The 14,179-nt window shown below is 41.2% G+C and overlaps 1 pseudogene; it reads right to left on the minus strand.

The window, feature by feature from the left end:
• Positions 1-13,272: 13,272 nt before the first annotated feature.
• Positions 13,273-13,963, minus strand: LOC143888708 (putative E3 ubiquitin ligase SUD1 pseudogene; annotated as a pseudogene).
• Between the last annotated feature and the right edge of the window lie 216 nt (positions 13,964-14,179).

Below are 14,179 nucleotides of genomic sequence, written 5' to 3' on the forward strand. Positions count from 1 at the left end.
AGCTCCTACTCCTTGTCCTCGACTGTTTACAGCTCCATCAAAGTACATAAGCCACTTAGTACCCGAAGCTTCTTCTTCAATATCCATGATTTCTTCGTCAGGGAATTCTGCCTTCAGAAAAGCATTCTCTTCAACGGGTGCATCAGCCAACTGTTCAGCAACAACACGCCCTTTAATTGATTTCTGAGTGACATAGGTGATGTCAAACTCAGACAATAACAACAACCACCTAGCGGTTCTTCCTGTAAGGGCTGGCTTCTCAAACAAATATTTTAACGGATCCATCCGTGAAAGCAAAAAGATCTTGCTCGAAAGCAAATAATGTCTAAGCCTCTGGGTAGCCCAAACTAATGCTAGACATGTCTTTTCTAAAACTGTGTACTTTAACTCGTACTCCAGCATCTTCTTACTGATATAGTAAATGGGCTTCTCCCTTTTAGACTCTGAATCTTGTTGAGCAAGCATGCAACCCATCGCTGTATCTGTGATAGACAAGTACAACAACAACGGCTGGCCTGGAATGACAGGTGATAGAACAGGTGGCAAGGATAGACACTGCTTAACCTTTTCAAAAGCCTCCTGACACTCTTCATTCCATTTCTTCGAGGAATTCTTCTTCAGAAGCTTGAAAATGGGTTCACACGTCATCGTCAGATGTGATATGAACCGTCTCAGATACTGAACTTTGCCAAGGAAACCTCGGATCTGCCTTTCTGTCTTTGGCGGCTGCATTTCTTGAATCGCCTTAATCTTTTGCGGGTCTACTTCGATCCCTCTTTCACTGACCATAAACCCTAAGAGCTTTCCTGATGTAACACCAAAGACGCACTTATTCGGATTTAGGCGAAGCTGATATTTCCTGATTCGCTCAAAGAACTTTCTCAGGGCGACAGTGTGCTCAGGTCGAGTCTTGCCTTTCACAATCATGTCATCGACATATACTTCGACCTCTTTATGGATCATATCATGTAAAAGAGTTGTAGCAGCCCTCTGATATGTAGCACCAGCATTTTTCAGACCAAACGGCATCACCCTGTAGCAATAGGTACCCCACTGAGTAATGAACGCTGTCTTCATCATGTCCTCGGGCGCCATCTTAATCTGATTGTAGCCTGAGAATCCATCCATAAAAGATAGAAGAGCATGACCAGCTGTATTATCAACTAGGAGATCAATGTTTGGAAGAGGGAAGTCATCTTTAGGACTTGCCTTGTTCAAGTCTCGAAAATCGACACACATTCGAACTTTTCCGTCCTTTTTGGGCACCGGTACGATGTTTGCAAGCCATTCTGGGTATTCAACCACTTGAATGAATTTTACTTCTAACAGTTTCTTTACTTCTTCATAAACCTTCAACTCCCATTCAGTTTTGAGTTTTCGGAGTTTTTGCTTCTTTGGCTTAATACCAGGGATTAAAGGTAAGCGATGCTGAACAATTTCTTCACTTAATCCTGGCATGTCATCATATGACCAAGCAAAAACTTCCTTGAACTCTTTGAGCAAGGTGATTAATTCCTCACGTTCTTCAGGAGATAAAATTTTGCCAATTCGAATCTCCCGAATCAAGGTTTCATCACCTATATTCACAGTTTCAATTTCCTCTTCGAGTGGTTTTGCTCGGCGACTCTCATCCTGTTGAATCATGTATTTGATTTCAAGGGGAGTGTCGTCGGCATCCTCATCAGAGGGGGAGTCTTGATTATTATTATTAAGTTTATCAGATTCTGAAGCAGAAACATTAGAAGTAAAAGTAGAGGCAGGAATGTACACAGAAGAAGAATGCTGTATTTCATTAAATGTTGAATCAAGTACATCGAATGAAGAATTACCCACATCGGGCTTTACAATGGACTCTTGAAACAAATTTACAGACTCAACGTATAGATTGACATTTGTGTCAATTAACTCTGAACTATGCATTAAAAGAATATCTGACTCAGCATCTGATTCAACCTCATTAGAAGAAGGAGAATCAACATCGACCTCGGAAGACTCGACCTTTATAGTACCTGCATCAAAAGAATCGTTAGAATAAACAGACTCTGAATCAGACTTAAAGACTGACATGGACTTACGGACAACCGACTTTTTTGAAGGGACACGACTGTTTAAGTAAGTAACCTGAGGTATGACCTGAAAGGTCCAGTTAGTCAACGGTTCCTCTGCCGGGGTGATTAAATGAGTAGGATTCAGAATTACAGCTCTTCGATCAATTACGGCAATAGTTTGTGAATCTTCGAGAAACAGTGAACTCAGAAGGCTCGGCTCTACATATTCTGCCCAATCAGCTTCTGACTCAACTTCTGAAATCTGTAGACTAGTCTGCTTGTCTTCTAACTGCAAATCGAAGAAAATTTCAAAGCCTGGCAACCGTTGTCCTGAACTCTCATCCAGCCAAGTCTCGGCAAAGCCACAGAAAGGGACATCAGCACCCTCTTTTCTAAACCGGCCGTTCATTGTCAAATTAATTGGCGCCGTTGGTAATTCTAACCCTCTTCGGCGACATTCAGCCCATTTTCGCATCAACTGCTTCATCTCTTTAACCTCTTTCTTTGAGGGCTTGTATCCCAGCCCAAATAGACCGTTGAAGGATTCGAACTCAGGAAATTCGGTCAAACCCTGATGGTATTTCCCCAGCCCTGCACCTGGCATGTATCCCTGTCGACGAACCATTCGAACGACATTCGAGTTTGTACTGGTCAGAAAACAAATTTCCTCATTCATAGCTTCCTTGAAGGTGATGACACTCACCTCTAGTGAGAACCCAGTCAAACTAATATCCTCAGCTTTCTCCATAGATAGGTCCTGAGTAATCAGCCCTACTTCAAGGTCCGGGTCTCCCTTTACTGTTACTACTCCGTTTTTACGAAGAAATTTCAGTTTTTGGTGAAGAGAGGATGGAACAACCCCGAACTTGTGCAACCAAGGGCGCCCAAGTAATAGCAAAAATGAGGCTTTGATGTCCAAAACTTGAAATTCTATTTCAAAGTCTTCTCCTCCGATTTGAATTTCAGTTACCAGGGTTCCGATAACATCTCGGCGAGTACCATCGTACGCCAGAATACCCTGTTCAGATGGGATGAAGTCTGCGGGACCAAACCCAAGAGTTGTAGCAGTACTCAGTGGGCAGACATTCAAAGCAGAGCCGTTGTCAACCAACACCTCTGGTACCCTCTTTTTATTGCAAACCACTGTGATTTTCAAAGATTTTGTGTGGTCTCGGCCTTCAGCAGGCAAATCATCATCAGTGAAAGACAAAGTCTTAGACACTCTTGTCATGGCAACCAAGCTCACCAATTCATCAGGAGTAGTGTCAACTGAAATCTGTGCTGAATTAAGCTCTTGAAGGACTAACTTTCTGTGCTTAGATGAGGCCATGAGTAAACCCCATACTGAGATATTAGCTTGAGTCTTTTTCAGCTGTTTCAACAAGCTCTCTTCTTCTTCATCGGCGCTGGCCTTACTGACTTTATTCTGTCTTTGGTTTTCAGCATTTCGCGCAACCTCTGCAGGATTTTCTACACTCAGCTCTGGAGGTTTGAATACACGCCCGCCTCGGGTCATATGACGCATTTCGTCACAAAAGTCATCTAGCAACAACAGTTCATCTTCTTCAAAGTCCTCAGCCCGTAGGACATATGGAGCTCTTCTCATATTTCTGACATTGTCAGTCTGAAATACACAAGACTGAGATGATGATGACTCAGCAACTTCGTCATCATCGAAGGAAATCACGTAACGCTCTCTCCTTTCTGCCCCTTCCAGCTCCCTATCATCAAACTTCACGACATAGGTTTTTTCTGTGGTAATGGCACAAATAAGGGTTGATGGATCAAGCAAAGGCTCACTAGCAAAAATTGCATTGATAGTAGGAGGAGGCATGGCATGATGGTTGGGAAGTGGGTTTTGAGTGACGTTTGGTCTCTCCACTGCCAATTCATTTTTGTCAATCAGATTTTGAATGGCATGCTTCAAGGCCAAACAATTTTCAGTCAAATGCCCTGGACCTCTATGATATTCACAATATTGGTCCATCTTCCAGAATGCGGGCAAAGGATTGGGTGGAGGTTTGATATCTGGGAGCCGGATCTTCCTGTCTTTCATAAGCCTTTTGAATATCATTATTATAGGATATGGAAGAGGATCAAATTTCCTGTCAAATGCACCCCTCCTTGGCGCTCTGGCAGCTTCTGCAGCAACTCTGGCCACAGGCCTGGTGTAACTGACAGCGTGAACTTCCTTGGGCTGGACCATAGGTCTTTTCCCTTCTCGAATCTCTGTAGAAACTTTTGCTCTCAGACCCTTTGCTATGGCATCTTCCGTCTGAGTACCAGTCTTGATCAGATGATCAAAACTCGGATAATGCTGAGGAGCAAGAAAATGAAAGTACTGAGGAGACAAACTTTTCAGAACCAGCTTTATCTGTTCTGTTTCAGACATTCTCTGGCTCAGCTGAGCAGATTTGCGTCTCCAACGCCTGATAAAGAAAGTAAAGGTCTCTTGAGGACCTTGCTTCAACTGCTTTAGGTCCCTCTTTGTGACCTCAATACCTTCTTCCATCGAGAACTGCTCTATCAATTTCTCAGAAATGTCCTCTAGGGTTCTCACTTCTTCAGGTTTCAACCTTAAGAACCACTTCTTTGCGATTCCTGTCAGAGAAATCGGGAACAACTGGCCCATTTGCTCACGGCTCAAACCGTACTGCTGGGATAAAATGATAAACCACCTCATGTGGTTACGCGGGCACCCGGTTCCGTCATATTTATCATAATCAGGAGCTTTGAAGTTGGGCGGCAGAGATACTGTTGAAGACAGTATTAATTCGGAGACATCAAATTTCTTTGGCCCCTGCACCTTCATTTGCTCCATGTCATGAGCCATCTTACTGAATTTCTCAGACATCTCTTTTTCAAATTTTTCAAATTTTTCTTTTTCTCTATCAACCCCTGGAGCGCAATACTCTGCGGCGTATTGGGCATCATCTATATCAGCCTCAAAGGGCGAGATATCAGGTCTACGCGCTTCCGGAGATGCAGCACGAGTATGCTGAAGTACCGGTCTAGAGGTGGAAGTCTTATCACTTATCTGGGTCTTCATACATGCCATCTCCTCTTTCATCCCCGCCATGTCTCGGGTGAGATTCTTCATCATCTCTTGCATACTGAGCAGAAGGTCAGTCGAGTCAGTCATCTGGTTCACTTCAAAGGAACCGGAAGACTCTGGTGAAGGAGGTAAATGTACTGCGGATGACACAGGAGAATCAAAGTGACGAACAAGTCTAGACACTGAAGTAGGTCTAGACCAGGCAGGTTTAGCTTGGGAGTCCTTTTTGGGAGCGATGGTTGCTATCTTTCAGAATCCTGATTGGAAGTTGACAAACTAGTTTAAATGATTGACAAATGAAATAAGATAGTTTGCACCAATAGAGAGAAAAGAAAAACAAACATCCTTTGTATTGATTATATTGACAGGTTACAACACCAGCGATTGGTTACATGAAAAAAATGATGAAACCCTGAATTGCCAGCTGTCTATAACATGTATCAAGTAAAATTTCTTTCTTTAAATTTTCATCTATAATGAAATCAGATTTACAATTTTTGACTCTGATTATATTCAAGTAAAACAAATGAAAACAATAAAAGAAATGACAATCTCGATCCAAAGATCCTTATGGTTCACCAATTCGAGCTCTTCGGAATGCAGGCTCTCCAAATACTCCTCCCTTTCGGAGCTTAAACATGAAAGCGGATCTCCTCTCCGCGATTTTGTTTCTCCAAGCAGCTACTATGGATGCAATGAGGTCAGGAGTAAGGTCTTCACAACAAGGTAGTGTAATGACCTTAGGAGGACACAAAATTCCAATAATCTGGGAAGGAAAACACAAAGGTGCATAGAAAGATGATTTTTCTAAACCCATAAGATGGACAAATGAGTACGGGCAAGTACTGGTAATAATTTGTGGACATGATTGACTCACCCAACGAATTTGATTTTCTCCTATGGTCTGCAACCAATGGTGCCATTCATTAAGCTGAGGTTGCTTAATCTTTACCTTCCAGGAATGGAAACTCTTAAGGGTGTACTCAATGCGGTTTGATGGTTGAAGGATAGTGAGTTTTTCACATAACCACACGTATAACAGTTTGGCACATCCAAAAAAGTTATCCTGCACCTTTTTACTAGCGATAAAATCTAACCCATAAAAGGTTTCAGCCAGCATAGTAGGGACAGGATTTCTCCCCTCATTTATCTGATCTATTATTGTCAACAAAGTGAAAGGAGCGGCACTAGAGTCTCTGCGAAGGACATGACGTGCAAAGACAGCAAATACTAAGGCGCTACGTCGACACTGCTGAAAACGGGAGTCAGTAGGATCGACGTTTTTAGAAAACAGTTCGATGAGGGCTTGAAATTGCACATTTTTCTCAGTTAAGCATGGCAAAGTTTTCACGATCTTATTTTCAAAAAGTTTGCAAAAAAGATCATGAGGGGGGGCCGTGCTTGAAGGTCGGATCCAGAGTCCCTCGGGAGGAAGCTCTAACAAGGCACACCAATCCTCAAATATAGGACAGAGTTGAAAGGACCCGAATCGGAAGACATGGAAAACAGGATCCCAACATCTAGCAGCTGCTTGAAGAAACTTCCAATTTATACCGCGACTATTCAAATGAGCAAATGAACCGATGAAACGCTCAGCCACACTCCATTCTTCACACCTCAGCGGAAAAGATTTAATGGTCTCGGCTATCCACTTGTCTAACAGATTATTCGCCATGATCAGACCTGATACTCAGATAGAACAAGATTATAAGGGAGAGAAGATAATCTTTAAGTAAACAATAAGAATGAATTTGACAATCAAATATACGGGAAGGATACAATCTGGGACATGGAATTTTTCATCAAAGATGAGAGATCATCAAGAGATCAGACAATAGACCACGGCCATAAAATGACAAAAGTAGGTCGCAAACCGGATCTAAATCTGGCGATGAATATCATCAACTATGCGATCAAAAGGATCAGAATGATAGATCATGGTCATAGGGATAACGGACAAGCCATCAACCAGATCTAAGACATAACAGGTTGACAAATAAGGATCTAATCCTACTGAATGATGTATACATGGGAATCCAGATAAGGTAGACCGACTCCAAAGGATAACAATCATGTTTAACATATTTTTGGATAAAATCCAGCAGCATAACGGCTATACAAGGAGGTCAAGGTCCAAACTAAGTAAACTGACTCTAAAGAGTAGCAGTCATGCTCGAAATGTTCTGCGAAAAAATCGACAGCATAACGGCTAAACAAGAAAGTCAAGAGAAGGCAAACTCACGGTTTTCCTAACTCTAAGAAATAGCGATTATGCTCAAAATATTCTGCGAAAAATTCGGCAGCATAACGACGCTAGACAAGAAAGTCAAGAAAAGGCAAACTCACGGTTTTCTTAACTCTAAGAAATAGCGGTTATGCTCAAAATATTCTGCGAAAAATTCGGCAGCATAACGACGCTAGACAAGGAAGTCAAGAAAAGGCAAACTCACGGTTTTCCTAACTCTAAGAAATAGCGGTTATGCTCAAAAATATTCTGCGAAAAATTCGGCAGCATAACGACGCTAGACAAGGGATCCTCGTAACTCAATCAAAGATATATGAATAATGATTACCAGAGAAAGGTGATCAACTGAAAGACTGACCAAAGGTGAGAATGTACAACAACAGGTCAAATCCTATAACGAAGAGATCAAGGACCAAACCTGGCCAAGGAAATGGCAGTAAAAAAAAGCCATTGACTAGATATAAATCTGAATAACGAATGGATATAACCAATTGAAATGAATAAGGAACTCTACCTAAGAGGAGAACTCTAATATACATAATCAGTATATATAAGTATATACACATACACACAAATCCTAACCAGGGGCACCAGCCCTAATTCTAATCTAGCGGAGTCAAGAAAATGTCGACTCAAGACAGACTGATGAGTGTGCTAGGACCGTGCTGTAGCCATATAAAATGAGCTACCCTAGTCTATAAATGGGGCAAAGCTCCTAACTCTAGGCTCCACATGTGTGAGCAACACATGTTCGACCCTATATGAATGCAATACAGATGTATATAAACACAGGTATTTCCTAGTTGGATTTCACTAGGCCAGTAAGTATATACATAATATATAAAAACAAAGTAGGGCTCCGGACTCAATCTAAAAGGTACTATGCGTATGAAACATACTTAACATGTATAACACAAGTGCGCCCCGTGTTATACATAGTATGCTTCATTGCTCATCGGCTGCTGTAGACAAAAGTACGCCTAATGTCTACGACTGCAGCTTTAGCGCATAGCTTGGAAATAGATTCAACAGTACCATCAGGGTGAAGAAATCCCAGTCGGGTACGCATTGAATCTATCCCGTGGAGCCAAGAAGGAAAAACAAGGAAAAATAATGAAAGAAATAACAAATATGAAAATGCATGATGTGCAGTGTGTGAATCCCTCGTTTTAATTACGCACCTATCTGGTGCCCCTGGATTCTAACGATAAAGTTCCCATTTAAAATGATTTTAGCTCAAATTTCTCCAAAGTTAATAAAAATGGCATTTTTAAAGAGTTAGGCAATGTTTCAAGAACTCCCCAGCAGAGTCGCCAGCCTGTGGACCCCGATCCGGGATAGGCGTGCGAGGGAACGGGTCCCTAACACCATCCGGATCATCCACGTGTGAAGGAGAGCTCTACCAAGGAACTCTCAAAACGGATGCCACCCTCATAGCATAGCACGAGTAGCGATATAAAAGAAAGAGATATGTCTCGATCCGGAACCGAGGTTCGAAACCGAGACATACCTGAAATAAACTCAGAGTCGCCATCCATGGATATGCCATGGAACCCTAAAATCAAATCCTCTGTGCAATGGATAACCAGAAATATATATGGGTTCGTGCCTGGTTACGAATGGGGAAGGTCTGAGAGCACCCCCGATTCGTCCGAGTGCAAGCACTTGGTCTCTTATGCCATTTATTATTAACTTCAAAGAAGTTTGGATAAAAATCATCTGAAATGGGAACAATCCTCAAGAATCGTCTACCTAAGCATGCATTTCCTGAGGATAAAGATAATAAACACATAAAATAAAAATGAAAAATGTGCCACCTAAGCACAGCTAGGTTATGAGTGACAAACCTAAAGGGTGTCTAAGTTCTGATGTGCAAACACATGCAAGCCACAGCAAAAGGTATAGGATCAGTACGAGAAAGTAAGAAAACACATCAAAACATATAATAACATAATAAATCCTAAGACTCTAAATTATTAGCCCGAGTCTTCGGATGGTCTGGTATTCATCCAAAGAAGCCTACGTATCCCCGCCTCCACGAGAATCAAGGCAACGTAGTTCTTCGCACCTATTCTAAGCTAGGATGCCTAAGACACCTAGACTTCTATCCTAGACTCGATCTAAAAGACCGGACCAATTATTAAAGTTTATTGTACGATTATTTAAATTCCAGTGAATTATGGATTTTAGGACACCCTATATGCCCTAACTAAATGCAGATTAGCCCTAGGCTAATGCAGGTGATTCCTACAACCTATGTGTAACTAGGCTGTATTTCCTAAGGAAAACCAAGGGTGGACTAGCGTATCCTACTCTAGTCATCAGTCGGCGATGTGAATTGCCAACTGACCGGACGGAGGCGCTCCTATAACTCTAGGACAAACCCCTAACTCTAAAACAATCACACAACAAACAAACAAACAAACAACCTATCAAAAGACACAACCTAACTCTAAAAATCTCTATCTAGGAGAAACTCCTAACTCTAGAGGAAGATCTTTTGAAAATGAAGGTTTTAAAAGTTGCTTATTCGAAAAGATTTAAAATGCTATCTACAAAAGTTTGGCTGGACTTGGGATATAAATCCCGAGCTGCACTACGTACCTCGTGGAAGAGGATCAAGCCAACGTAGTTCGAAACGAACTCTCTACCTACCAAACACTTACAACAAATCAACCATTTTTTATGTTTTAAGTTTCTAATGTTTTTGAGATTTTTAATGATTTCAATGTTTATGGATTTTAAAATTTCTGATGTTTTCACCCTTTTGGCCAAAGACCGGAGGGAATATACACAACAACACCCTAGGGACGAACCCTAGGATTAACAGGGGAAACTATGCTCTAATAATACTATTATAAGAGCAAATGAGTCAAAGACTCTCTAATAGCAGTAACTGACGAATAAATGAGTCAAAGACTCTCTAATAAAAGCAACTGAAGGATAAAAGAGCTAAAGACTTCCAAAAAGAGCAACCGAAAGATACAAGAGTCAAAGACTCTTCAAACAGAGTAACTGAGAGATACAAGAGTCAAAGACTCTTCAAACAGAGTAACTGAGAGATATAAGAGTCAAAGACTCTTCAAAAGGAGCAACTGAGAGATACAAGAGTCAAAGGCTCTTCAAACAGAGTAACTGAGAGATACTAGAGTCAAAGACTCTTCAAAAGATAGCAAATGAGGGATACAAGAGTCAAAGACTCTTCAAAAGAGATGGAAACATGAGTCAAAGACTCCATTGACAACAACACAAGTCAAAGACTCCACTGATAACAACATCACACAAACAAATGAGTCAAAGACTCTCCTACAACACCACCGAAAAGGCAAATGAGTCAAAGACTCTCCTAAAACATCGCCTAAAAGGCGAATGAGTCAAAGACTCTCCTATAACATCACCTAAAAGGTGAATGAGTCAAAGACTCTCTAATCAAGGCTGACTCCTATGCGAATGGACTATCGAATAAGGAGAGGCTTACAAGCAAAAGGAAAAAGAGACCTTGTGCATATTTGGCAAAGGTAAAACACCCAGCCAGGCCGGACAGCTACCTAGCCCTAGGGTGCAACAAATGTGCAACCCAATACCCATAAGGGTAGGGGTATGAAGCCAAGCCGAGTAGGGTGCTCTTCCAAAACCAAACGGCGCACTCTAATAACACCATCTAAAGGATGAATGAGTCAAAGACTCTCTAATCAAAGCCGACTCCTATGCGAATGGACTATCGACTAAGGAGAAACTTACAAGCAAAAGGAATAAGAGACCTTGTGCACATTTGGCAAAGGTAGAACACCCAACCGGGCCGGACAGCTACCTAGCCATCAGGGTGCAACAAATGTGCAACCCAATACCCATAAGGGTAGGGGTATGAAGCCAAGCCGAGTAGGGTGCTCTTCCAAAACCAAAAAGCACACAAAGAGGATTAACGAGAGAATGAGACCGGACGGGTCTCCCAAACACACAAAGATGGGCTCTAAGCAACCTTATCATTGCCCTTGCAAAGGGGGAAGCAAGGCTAAGACAACTAATTGACCAAATTGGTCTCTAATTAACATAGAGAAAATCGAGGCAATCTCAGAGAGGATTCTACAAATGAGGCCTGCCTCCAAAGGAGAATTGCCTAACGAGACAGAGTATGTCTCCTAGTACAAGTTATAATATCTAAAGAAATCTAAAAGACTGTGCTAGTCTAATCAAAGAGAGAGGAAAATGCTACCAGATAATTGCAAATTTCAATCAATTATTATAAAAACAAATCAAATATCAGCAAAATATGATCTACAACTAAAGAGTGCACAATCTGTAATAATAGCAATCATACAATGATAAACAATATTAATTAGTCCAGACCAGCCGCTGGATAGCCTAATAAAGCAAGAAACAACATTAAACACTTCTATGCCCAACCACAAGTACAACTGCCCCGATATGGGGGTGAAATCAGATGATGCTAAAGTAATCATCTGATATCACAAATACACAGGATAATATTCCTACAAACCGCCTTGAAATCAGACAGTACTCATGTCGATAATATCGAATAGAGTAGTCATCTGATTTCCTCCTTCAATTAAACAATTTATTGAAATAAAATTAATTAGCCCAGACCAGCCGCTGGGTAGCCTAAGTAAAATAAACTTTCAAAATAGTCTCACCTGGACAGTCAATTCATCTTCAGAACCTAACTCAAAATTTAGTACAAGAGAAGAATATTAAAAAAAAATTTAATAGATTATACAAATGATATTTCTGATTTTTATAAATTTTGATGCATAATAGGGGGCATATCTGAAAGGTTGAGTATGCCCACTAAACAAAAGAGGGGAGCGCTACTTAGATTGAGCGAGTCCCCTAAAGATGGGCTTGGGCTGTCGCCTTCATCGCCCTATCACTGAATGGGGCTACTAATATCTAAGAGGCATCTAAAAGACTAAGCAAGTCTACTATACAAATGAGAGGAACGCTACTTGGACTGAGCAAGTCCTAAGAAGCTGGGTTAGCTCTATAGAGACCTAAATTGTCTCTCTAAAGGGGAGGCTCCGACTATCGCCATCATAGCCCACCAGCTTATCTCTGTCCTTCGACTTCTAAGCTAACTTCCAAATACATAATATACTAACCTCAAAAGAATGCTAACATCACCAAAGTACACATTTCTTGATAAACAGGGAGAATGAAAAAATGTAAACCGGCTCATTATTACTATGCCACCATCACAACATAGATGTATTAGTTGGCAAAAATTATCAGCAGATTTAAGGAGCAACCTGAAAACAATGCAAGTAGACAGTGCTATGATATATGTGAATATTAACAAACTTAGCTACTCACTTGATTTCAGTAATATAATACCAAAGTCGGGTAAAAGAAACACATTTCATTATCAGTTGCCTTTATGAAACCAAACAAATTCAATGCAAATTCAATGAAATGTACTCATTGCATTCTATAAAAAAAAAACTGTCTTATGTGAGCAAGTATATGACGAGGAATATTCAACATCAACAGCAATTAGAAAGGAGTACTATTGTTCTCATATCATCAATTTTGTCGCAGTTGTACTAGAGGCTTATAGAAATAGAACGATGATTTCTAACTGAGAATGACATTACAGGTAGAAAAATGATACAGCAACAAGTAATACATCCAATAAAGTTACAATGAAAAGCGGTCGGAGCATGATATAATAGACTACAGATTATTATTTTTCTATCCTATGGTTTACACCACAAAGCTCACTAGAACAAGCCACATAATGATGGGGTTATGACTTGGGATCTCAGGTGGGAATGTAGGTGTTAAACTTTCTTTTTATAGACCATCTATATGTATCATATGCACACCCAAAACAATGAGAAACCTCTAAATTTTGGACAGGACCCATAAGATGTCACAAGGGGCGGTGGCCACAGGATGGCAAAACCCAGCTAAGCAGCACCTCCTTGTAGGTGATTTTGGCCATCGGCATGCATCAATCTCAGCCCAACATCAGCCTCTTGCTTGTGCAAGAGTGGGCCCGGGCCAGTATCCGCCCCCCTAGTTTCTTGCATCTCTAGAACAATCTTAGCATTGTTCCTCTTCTCCACTGTGTCCTCTCCAAAGTCATGTAATCTACAGTTGATCAAATAGTGATCATCCCGCATGGAGTTGTGAAGGTTGGTGAACCAGACATGGAATCTCTTGGCACAGAAGTAGCCAATGCTGAAGAAAAGGCAACCCAGCCAGGAAAACCGGTAGACGGCAAAATTAACTAATAGTGGGTAGCCCAGTGCAGGGAACAAGCCCTTCGCCAACATGTAGGGCACACACAAGAATGTCAGCAGCTTTACCATGATGGGGATGACAATCTCACGCAAAGCCCACAGCCCCCGTAGTCGTGAGAAGATAATCGCCTCTCACTCTTTGAAAATTTGTTTTCCAACTTTCATCCACCAAGGACGCCATATGATTCAACATAGCCAGCCTGGTCCAGATCTTGAAGAAGATGAGTCCCAATGCCCAATCCCGATACAGGAAGAAAAATGGACTTTCGTCCACAGGCACACGCATTGGCACAATCACCAACAGCTCAAACAGTAAACCAAAAAAAAAAAAAAAACCTGGATGACAAAGATCCATAGCGACAACAGTGCAGAACCTTTAAAAACAATAGCACACCATTTCCAGATTTCAGTCACCAAGTCCCAAACCCTTCCTAAAGTTGTACCCACACTTTCTGACAGACAGCAAGAAGGAGAATCTTTTTTTTTTTTTTTTTTTTTAAACGGAAGCAGCATGTCACTAATCTGGAGAAAGGAAACTTTTGGGTTGAGATTACACAATTGAGCTCAAAAT

The sequence above is a fragment of the Tasmannia lanceolata genome, unplaced genomic scaffold, assembly GCF_043159265.1.
Source record: "Tasmannia lanceolata isolate RefF3 unplaced genomic scaffold, GAP_Taslan_0.1 ptg000012l, whole genome shotgun sequence".
Taxonomy (NCBI): Eukaryota; Viridiplantae; Streptophyta; class Magnoliopsida; order Canellales; family Winteraceae; genus Tasmannia; species Tasmannia lanceolata.